The sequence below is a fragment of the Phalangium opilio genome, unplaced genomic scaffold, assembly GCF_054372755.1.
Source record: "Phalangium opilio isolate 3A_F unplaced genomic scaffold, DU_Popi_V2 ptg000500l_1, whole genome shotgun sequence".
Lineage (NCBI taxonomy): Eukaryota > Metazoa > Arthropoda > Arachnida > Opiliones > Phalangiidae > Phalangium > Phalangium opilio.
The window spans coordinates 945,001-952,500 of record NW_028324238.1 but is presented as its reverse complement, the minus strand read 5'-3'; the positions used below and the strand labels follow the sequence as shown (position 1 = coordinate 952,500).

At 44.4% G+C, this 7,500-nt stretch overlaps 15 non-coding genes across 15 annotated transcripts in view; all 15 read right to left on the bottom strand.

The window, feature by feature from the left end:
- Positions 1–1,611: 1,611 nt before the first annotated feature.
- On the bottom strand, positions 1,612–1,684 carry TRNAF-GAA (transfer RNA phenylalanine (anticodon GAA)). The gene has a single exon. It is a non-coding gene; the product is annotated as a tRNA-Phe (tRNA).
- A 231-nt stretch (positions 1,685–1,915) lies between these two features.
- TRNAF-GAA (transfer RNA phenylalanine (anticodon GAA)) lies at positions 1,916–1,988 on the bottom strand. The gene has a single exon. It is a non-coding gene; the product is annotated as a tRNA-Phe (tRNA).
- Positions 1,989–2,066: 78 nt separating this feature from the next.
- On the bottom strand, positions 2,067–2,139 carry TRNAF-GAA (transfer RNA phenylalanine (anticodon GAA)). The gene has a single exon. It is a non-coding gene; the product is annotated as a tRNA-Phe (tRNA).
- Positions 2,140–2,818: 679 nt separating this feature from the next.
- Positions 2,819–2,891, bottom strand: TRNAF-GAA (transfer RNA phenylalanine (anticodon GAA)). The gene has a single exon. It is a non-coding gene; the product is annotated as a tRNA-Phe (tRNA).
- A 529-nt stretch (positions 2,892–3,420) lies between these two features.
- TRNAF-GAA (transfer RNA phenylalanine (anticodon GAA)) lies at positions 3,421–3,493 on the bottom strand. Its single transcript has one exon. It is a non-coding gene; the product is annotated as a tRNA-Phe (tRNA).
- Positions 3,494–4,022: 529 nt separating this feature from the next.
- TRNAL-CAA (transfer RNA leucine (anticodon CAA)) lies at positions 4,023–4,095 on the bottom strand. The gene has a single exon. It is a non-coding gene; the product is annotated as a tRNA-Leu (tRNA).
- A 78-nt stretch (positions 4,096–4,173) lies between these two features.
- On the bottom strand, positions 4,174–4,246 carry TRNAF-GAA (transfer RNA phenylalanine (anticodon GAA)). The gene has a single exon. It is a non-coding gene; the product is annotated as a tRNA-Phe (tRNA).
- A 78-nt stretch (positions 4,247–4,324) lies between these two features.
- Positions 4,325–4,397, bottom strand: TRNAF-GAA (transfer RNA phenylalanine (anticodon GAA)). The gene has a single exon. It is a non-coding gene; the product is annotated as a tRNA-Phe (tRNA).
- A 228-nt stretch (positions 4,398–4,625) lies between these two features.
- TRNAF-AAA (transfer RNA phenylalanine (anticodon AAA)) lies at positions 4,626–4,697 on the bottom strand. Its single transcript has one exon. It is a non-coding gene; the product is annotated as a tRNA-Phe (tRNA).
- Positions 4,698–5,676: 979 nt separating this feature from the next.
- On the bottom strand, positions 5,677–5,749 carry TRNAF-GAA (transfer RNA phenylalanine (anticodon GAA)). Its single transcript has one exon. It is a non-coding gene; the product is annotated as a tRNA-Phe (tRNA).
- A 231-nt stretch (positions 5,750–5,980) lies between these two features.
- Positions 5,981–6,053, bottom strand: TRNAF-GAA (transfer RNA phenylalanine (anticodon GAA)). Its single transcript has one exon. It is a non-coding gene; the product is annotated as a tRNA-Phe (tRNA).
- Positions 6,054–6,131: 78 nt separating this feature from the next.
- On the bottom strand, positions 6,132–6,204 carry TRNAF-GAA (transfer RNA phenylalanine (anticodon GAA)). Its single transcript has one exon. It is a non-coding gene; the product is annotated as a tRNA-Phe (tRNA).
- An 831-nt stretch (positions 6,205–7,035) lies between these two features.
- On the bottom strand, positions 7,036–7,108 carry TRNAF-GAA (transfer RNA phenylalanine (anticodon GAA)). The gene has a single exon. It is a non-coding gene; the product is annotated as a tRNA-Phe (tRNA).
- Positions 7,109–7,339: 231 nt separating this feature from the next.
- On the bottom strand, positions 7,340–7,412 carry TRNAF-GAA (transfer RNA phenylalanine (anticodon GAA)). Its single transcript has one exon. It is a non-coding gene; the product is annotated as a tRNA-Phe (tRNA).
- A 78-nt stretch (positions 7,413–7,490) lies between these two features.
- Positions 7,491–7,500, bottom strand: part of TRNAF-GAA (transfer RNA phenylalanine (anticodon GAA)) — a 73-nt gene continuing 63 nt past the window's right edge. The window contains exon 1 of the tRNA in view: positions 7,491–7,500. This exon is cut by the window's right edge and continues 63 nt beyond it. This is a non-coding gene — a tRNA (tRNA-Phe).

Sequence of the window (7,500 nt, the reverse complement as noted above, 5' to 3'; positions counted from 1 at the left end):
GTTCCACGCTCTCCCAAATGAGCTATTTCGGCTCTCTTTCGTGCAAACAGGGAAACTTTACTGAAGCAAATAATTTACTTTAAGATGCACGATCCAAAAAGATCTCATATTGCCGAAACCCGGGAAGAACCAGGGACCTTTAAGTCTTCAGTCTAACGCTCTCCCAACTGAGCTATTTCGGCTCTTTTCTCGCAACCAGGGAAACTTTGCTAGGGAAAACAGTTTGCTTTAATGTATACGACCCAAAAGCCTTTCTTGTTGCCGAAACGCGGGATCGAACCAGGGACCTTTACATCTTCAGTCTAACGCTCTCCCAACTGAGCTATTTCGGCTCTTTTCTCGCAACCAGGGAAACTTTGCTAGGGAAAACAGTTTGCTTTAATGTATACGACCCAAAAGCCTTTCTTGTTGCCGAAACGCGGGATCGAACCAGGGACCTTTAGATCTTCAGTCTAACGCTCTCCCAACTGAGCTATTTCGGCTCTTTTCTCGCAACCAGGGAAACTTTGCTAGGGAAAACAGTTTGCTTTAATGTATACGACCCAAAAGCCTTTCTTGTTGCCGAAACCCTGGATCGAACCAGGGACCTTTAGATCTTCAGTCTAACGCTTTCCCAACTGAGCTATTTCGGCTCTTTTTCCTGCAACCAGGGAAACTTTGCATAGGAAAACAGTTTATTTTAATGTATACGACCCAAAAGCCTTTCTTGTTGCCGAAACGCGGGATCGAACCAGGGACCTTTAGATCTTCAGTCTAACGCTCTCCCAACTGCGCTATTTCGGCTCTTTTTCATGCAACCAGGGAAACTTTCCTTTGGAAATAATTTACTTTAAAATACACGATCCAAAAAGATTTCATGTTGCCGCAACCCGGCATCGAACCAGGGACCTTTAGATCTTCAGTTCCACGCTCTCCCAAATGAGCTATTTCGGCTCTCTTTCGTGCAAACAGGGAAACTTTACTGAAGCAAATAATTTACTTTAAGATGCACGATCCAAAAAGATCTCATATTGCCGAAACCCGGGAAGAACCAGGGACCTTTAAGTCTTCAGTCTAACGCTCTCCCAACTGAGCTATTTCGGCTCTTTTCTCGCAACCAGGGAAACTTTGCTTGGGAAAACAGTTTGCTTTAATGTATACGACCCAAAAGCCTTTCTTGTTGCCGAAACGCGGGATCGAACCAGGGACCTTTACATCTTCAGTCTAACGCTCTCCCAACTGAGCTATTTCGGCTCTTTTCTCGCAACCAGGGAAACTTTGCTAGGGAAAACAGTTTGCTTTAATGTATACGAACCAAAAGCCTTTCTTGTTGCCGAAACCCTGGATCGAACCAGGGACCTTTAGATCTTCAGTCTAACGCTTTCCCAACTGAGCTATTTCGGCTCTTTTTCCTGCAACCAGGGAAACTTTGCATAGGAAAACAGTTTATTTTAATGTATACGACCCAAAAGCCTTTCTTGTTGCCGAAACGCGGGATCGAACCAGGGACCTTTAGATCTTCAGTCTAACGCTCTCCCAACTGAGCTATTTCGGCTCTTTTCTCGCAACCAGGGAAACTTTGCTAGGGAAAACAGTTTGCTTTAATGTATACGACCCAAAAGCCTTTCTTGTTGCCGAAACCCGGGATCGAACCAGGGACGTTTAGATCTTCAGTCTAACGCTCTCCCAACTGAGCTATTTCGGCTCTTTTTCACGCAACCAGATAACTTTGCATAGGAAAACAGTTTACGTTAATGTATACGACCCAAAAGCCTTTCTTGTTGCCGTAATCCGGGATCGAACCAGGGACCTTTAGATCTTGAGTCTAACGCTCTCCCAACTGACCTATTTCGGCTCTTTTTCACGCAACCAGGGAAACTTTGCATAGGAAAACAGTTTACTTTATTAATGTATACGACCCAAAAGCCTTTCTTGTTGCCGAAACCCGGGATCGAACCAGGGACCTTTAGATTTTCAGTCTAACGCTCTCCCAACTGAGCTATTTCGGCTCTTTTTCCTGCAACCAGGGAAACTTTGCTTGGGAAAACAGTTTGCTTTAATGTATACGAACCAAAAGCCTTTCTTGTTGCCGAAACCCGGGATCGAACCAGGGACCTTTAGATCTTCAGTCTAACGCTCTCCCAACTGAGCTATTTCGGCTCTTTTTCATGCAAACAGGGAAACGTTTCTGAAGCAAATAATTTACTTTAAGATACACGATCCAAAAAGATCTCATATTGCCGAAATCCGGGAAGAACCAGGGACCTTTAAGTCTTCAGTCTAACGCTCTCCCAACTGAGCTATTTCGGCTCTTTTTCACGCAACCAGGGAAACTTTGCTAGGGAAAACAGTTTGCTTTAATGTATACGACCCAAAAGCCTTTCTTGTTGCCGAAACCCGGGATCGAACCAGGGACGTTTAGATCTTCAGTCTAACGCTCTCCCAACTGACCTATTTCGGCTCTTTTTCACGCAACCAGAAAACTTTGCATAGGAAAACAGTTTACGTTAATGTATACGACCCAAAAGCCTTTCTTGTTGCCGTAATCCGGGATCGAACCAGGGACCTTTAGATCTTGAGTCTAACGCTCTCCCAACTGACCTATTTCGGCTCTTTTTCACGCAACCAGGGAAACTTTGCATAGGAAAACAGTTTACGTTAATGTATACGACCCAAAAGCCTTTCTTGTTGCCGTAATCCGGGATCGAACCAGGGACCTTTAGATCTTGAGTCTAACGCTCTCCCAACTGACCTATTTCGGCTCTTTTTCACGCAACCAGGGAAACTTTGCATAGGAAAACAGTTTACTTTAATGTATACGACCCAAATCCTTTCTTGTTGCCGAAACCCGGGATCGAACCAGGGCCCTTTAGATTTTCAGTCTAACGCTCTCCCAACTGAGCTATTTCGGCTCTTTTTCCTGCAACCAGGGAAACTTTGCTTGGGAAAACAGTTTGCTTTAATGTATACGAACCAAAAGCCTTTCTTGTTGCCGAAACCCGGGATCGAACCAGGGACCCTTAGATCTTCAGTCTAACTCTCTCCCAACTGAGCTATTTCGGCTCTTTTTCATGCAAACAGGGAAACGTTTCTGAAGCAAATAATTTACTTTAAGATACACGATCCAAAAAGATCTCATATTGCCGAAATCCGGGAAGAACCAGGGACCTTTAAGTCTTCAGTCTAACGCTCTCCCAACTGAGCTATTTCGGCTCTTTTTCACGCAACCAGGGAAACTTTGCATAGGAAAACAGTTTATTTTAATGTATACGACCCAAAAGCCTTTCTTGTTGCCGAAACGCGGGATCGAACCAGGGACCTTTAGATCTTCAGTCTAACGCTCTCCCAACTGAGCTATTTCGGCTCTTTTCTCGCAACCAGGGAAACTTTGCTAGGGAAAACAGTTTGCTTTAATGTATACGACCCAAAAGCCTTTCTTGTTGCCGAAACCCGGGATCGAACCAGGGACGTTTAGATCTTCAGTCTAACGCTCTCCCAACTGAGCTATTTCGGCTCTTTTTCACGCAACAAGAAAACTTTGCATAGGAAAACAGTTTACGTTAATGTATACGACCCAAAAGCCTTTCTTGTTGCCGTAATCCGGGATCGAACCAGGGACCCAAGGATCTTAAGTCTAACGCTCTCCCAACTGACCTATTTCGGCTCTTTTTCACGCAACCAGGGAAACTTTGCATAGGAAAACAGTTTACGTTAATGTATACGACCCAAAAGCCTTTCTTGTTGCCGAAATCCGGGATTGAACCAGGGACCTTTAGATCTTCAGTCTAACGCTCTCCCAACTGAGCTATTTCGGCTCTCTTTCATGCAAACAGGGAAACTTTACTGAAGCAAATAATTTACTTAAAGATACACGACCCAAAAGCCACTCGTGTTGCCGAAACCCGGGATCGAACCAGGGACCTATAGATCTTCAGTCTAACACGCTCCCAACTGAGCTATTTCGGCTCTCTTTCGTGCAAACAGGGAAGCTTTCATTTGGAAATAATTTACTTTAAGATACACGATCCAAAAAGATTTCATATTGCCGAAACCCGGGATCGAACCAGGGACCTTTAGATCTTGAGTCTAACGCTCTCCCAACTGACCTATTTCGGCTCTTTTTCACGCAACCAGGGAAACTTTGCATAGGAAAACAGTTTACTTTAATGTATACGACCCAAAAGCCTTTCTTGTTGCCGAAACCCGGGATCGAACCAGGGACCTTTAGATTTTCAGTCTAACGCTCTCCCAACTGAGCTATTTCGGCTCTTTTTCCTGCAACCAGGGAAACTTTGCTTGGGAAAACAGTTTGCTTTAATGTATACGAACCAAAAGCCTTTCTTGTTGCCGAAACCCGGGATCGAACCAGGGACCTTTAGATCTTCAGTCTAACGCTCTCCCAACTGAGCTATTTCGGCTCTTTTTCATGCAAACAGGGAAACTTTTCTTAAGCAAATAATTTACTTTAAGATACACGATCCAAAAAGATCTCATATTGCCGAAACCCGGGAAGAACCAGGGACCTTTAAGTCTTCAGTCTAACGCTCTCCCAACTGAGCTATTTCGGCTCTTTTTCACGCAACCAGGGAAACTTTGCATAGGAAAACAGTTTACTTTAATGTATACGACCCAAAAGCCTTTCTTGTTGCCGAAACCCGAGATCGAACCAGGGACCTAAGATCTTTAGTCTAACGCTCTCCCAACTGAGCTATTTCGGCTCTTTTTCCTGCAACCAGGGAAACTTTGCATAGGAAAACAGTTTACTTTAATGTATACGACCCAACAGCCTTTCTTGTTGCCGAAACCCGGAATCGAAGCAGGGACCTTCAGATCTTCAGTCTAACGCTCTCCCAACTGCGCTATTTCGGCTCTTTTTCATGCAACCAGGGAAACTTTCCTTTGGAAATAATTTACTTTAAAATACACGATCCAAAAAGATTTCATGTTGCCGCAACCCGGCATCGAACCAGGGACCTTTAGATCTTCAGTTCCACGCTCTCCCAAATGAGCTATTTCGGCTCTCTTTCGTGCAAACAGGGAAACTTTACTGAAGCAAATAATTTACTTTAAGATGCACGATCCAAAAAGATCTCATATTGCCGAAACCCGGGAAGAACCAGGGACCTTTAAGTCTTCAGTCTAACGCTCTCCCAACTGAGCTATTTCGGCTCTTTTCTCGCAACCAGGGAAACTTTGCTAGGGAAAACAGTTTGCTTTAATGTATACGACCCAAAAGCCTTTCTTGTTGCCGAAACGCGGGATCGAACCAGGGACCTTTAGATCTTCAGTCTAACGCTCTCCCAACTGAGCTATTTCGGCTCTTTTCTCGCAACCAGGGAAACTTTGCTAGGGAAAACAGTTTGCTTTAATGTATACGAACCAAAAGCCTTTCTTGTTGCCGAAACCCTGGATCGAACCAGGGACCTTTAGATCTTCAGTCTAACGCTTTCCCAACTGAGCTATTTCGGCTCTTTTTCCTGCAACCAGGGAAACTTTGCATAGGAAAACAGTTTATTTTAATGTATACGACCCAAAAGCCTTTCTTGTTGCCGAAACGCGGGATCGAACCAGGGACCTTTAGATCTTCAGTCTAACGCTCTCCCAACTGAGCTATTTCGGCTCTTTTCTCGCAACCAGGGAAACTTTGCTAGGGAAAACAGTTTGCTTTAATGTATACGACCCAAAAGCCTTTCTTGTTGCCGAAACCCGGGATCGAACCAGGGACGTTTAGATCTTCAGTCTAACGCTCTCCCAACTGAGCTATTTCGGCTCTTTTTCACGCAACCAGAAAACTTTGCATAGGAAAACAGTTTACGTTAATGTATACGACCCAAAAGCCTTTCTTGTTGCCGTAATCCGGGATCGAACCAGGGACCTTTAGATCTTGAGTCTAACGCTCTCCCAACTGACCTATTTCGGCTCTTTTTCACGCAACCAGGGAAACTTTGCATAGGAAAACAGTTTACTTTATTAATGTATACGACCCAAAAGCCTTTCTTGTTGCCGAAACCCGGGATCGAACCAGGGACCTTTAGATTTTCAGTCTAACGCTCTCCCAACTGAGCTATTTCGGCTCTTTTTCCTGCAACCAGGGAAACTTTGCTTGGGAAAACAGTTTGCTTTAATGTATACGAACCAAAAGCCTTTCTTGTTGCCGAAACCCGGGATCGAACCAGGGACCTTTAGATCTTCAGTCTAACGCTCTCCCAACTGAGCTATTTCGGCTCTTTTTCATGCAAACAGGGAAACGTTTCTGAAGCAAATAATTTACTTTAAGATACACGATCCAAAAAGATCTCATATTGCCGAAATCCGGGAAGAACCAGGGACCTTTAAGTCTTCAGTCTAACGCTCTCCCAACTGAGCTATTTCGGCTCTTTTTCACGCAACCAGGGAAACTTTGCTAGGGAAAACAGTTTGCTTTAATGTATACGACCCAAAAGCCTTTCTTGTTGCCGAAACCCGGGATCGAACCAGGGACGTTTAGATCTTCAGTCTAACGCTCTCCCAACTGACCTATTTCGGCTCTTTTTCACGCAACCAGAAAACTTTGCATAGGAAAACAGTTTACGTTAATGTATACGACCCAAAAGCCTTTCTTGTTGCCGTAATCCGGGATCGAACCAGGGACCTTTAGATCTTGAGTCTAACGCTCTCCCAACTGACCTATTTCGGCTCTTTTTCACGCAACCAGGGAAACTTTGCATAGGAAAACAGTTTACGTTAATGTATACGACCCAAAAGCCTTTCTTGTTGCCGAAATCCGGGATTGAACCAGGGACCTTTAGATCTTCAGTCTAACGCTCTCCCAACTGAGCTATTTCGGCTCTCTTTCATGCAAACAGGGAAACTTTACTGAAGCAAATAATTTACTTAAAGATACACGACCCAAAAGCCACTCGTGTTGCCGAAACCCGGGATCGAACCAGGGACCTATAGATCTTCAGTCTAACACGCTCCCAACTGAGCTATTTCGGCTCTCTTTCGTGCAAACAGGGAAACTTTGCTTGGGAAAACAGTTTGCTTTAATGTATACGACCCAAAAGCCTTTCTTGTTGCCGAAACCCGGGATCGAACCAGGGACGTTTAGATCTTCAGTCTAACGCTCTCCCAACTGAGCTATTTCGGCTCTTTTTCACGCAACCAGAAAACTTTGCATAGGAAAACAGTTTACGTTAATGTATACGACCCAAAAGCCTTTCTTGTTGCCGTAATCCGGGATCGAACCAGGGACCTTTAGATCTTGAGTCTAACGCTCTCCCAACTGACCTATTTCGGCTCTTTTTCACGCAACCAGGGAAACTTTGCATAGGAAAACAGTTTACTTTATTAATGTATACGACCCAAAAGCCTTTCTTGTTGCCGAAACCCGGGATCGAACCAGGGACCTTTAGGTTTTCAGTCTAACGCTCTCCCAACTGAGCTATTTCGGCTCTTTTTCCTGCAACCAGGGAAACTTTGCTTGGGAAAACAGTTTGCTTTAATGTATACGAACCAAAAGCCTTTCTTGTTGCCGAAACC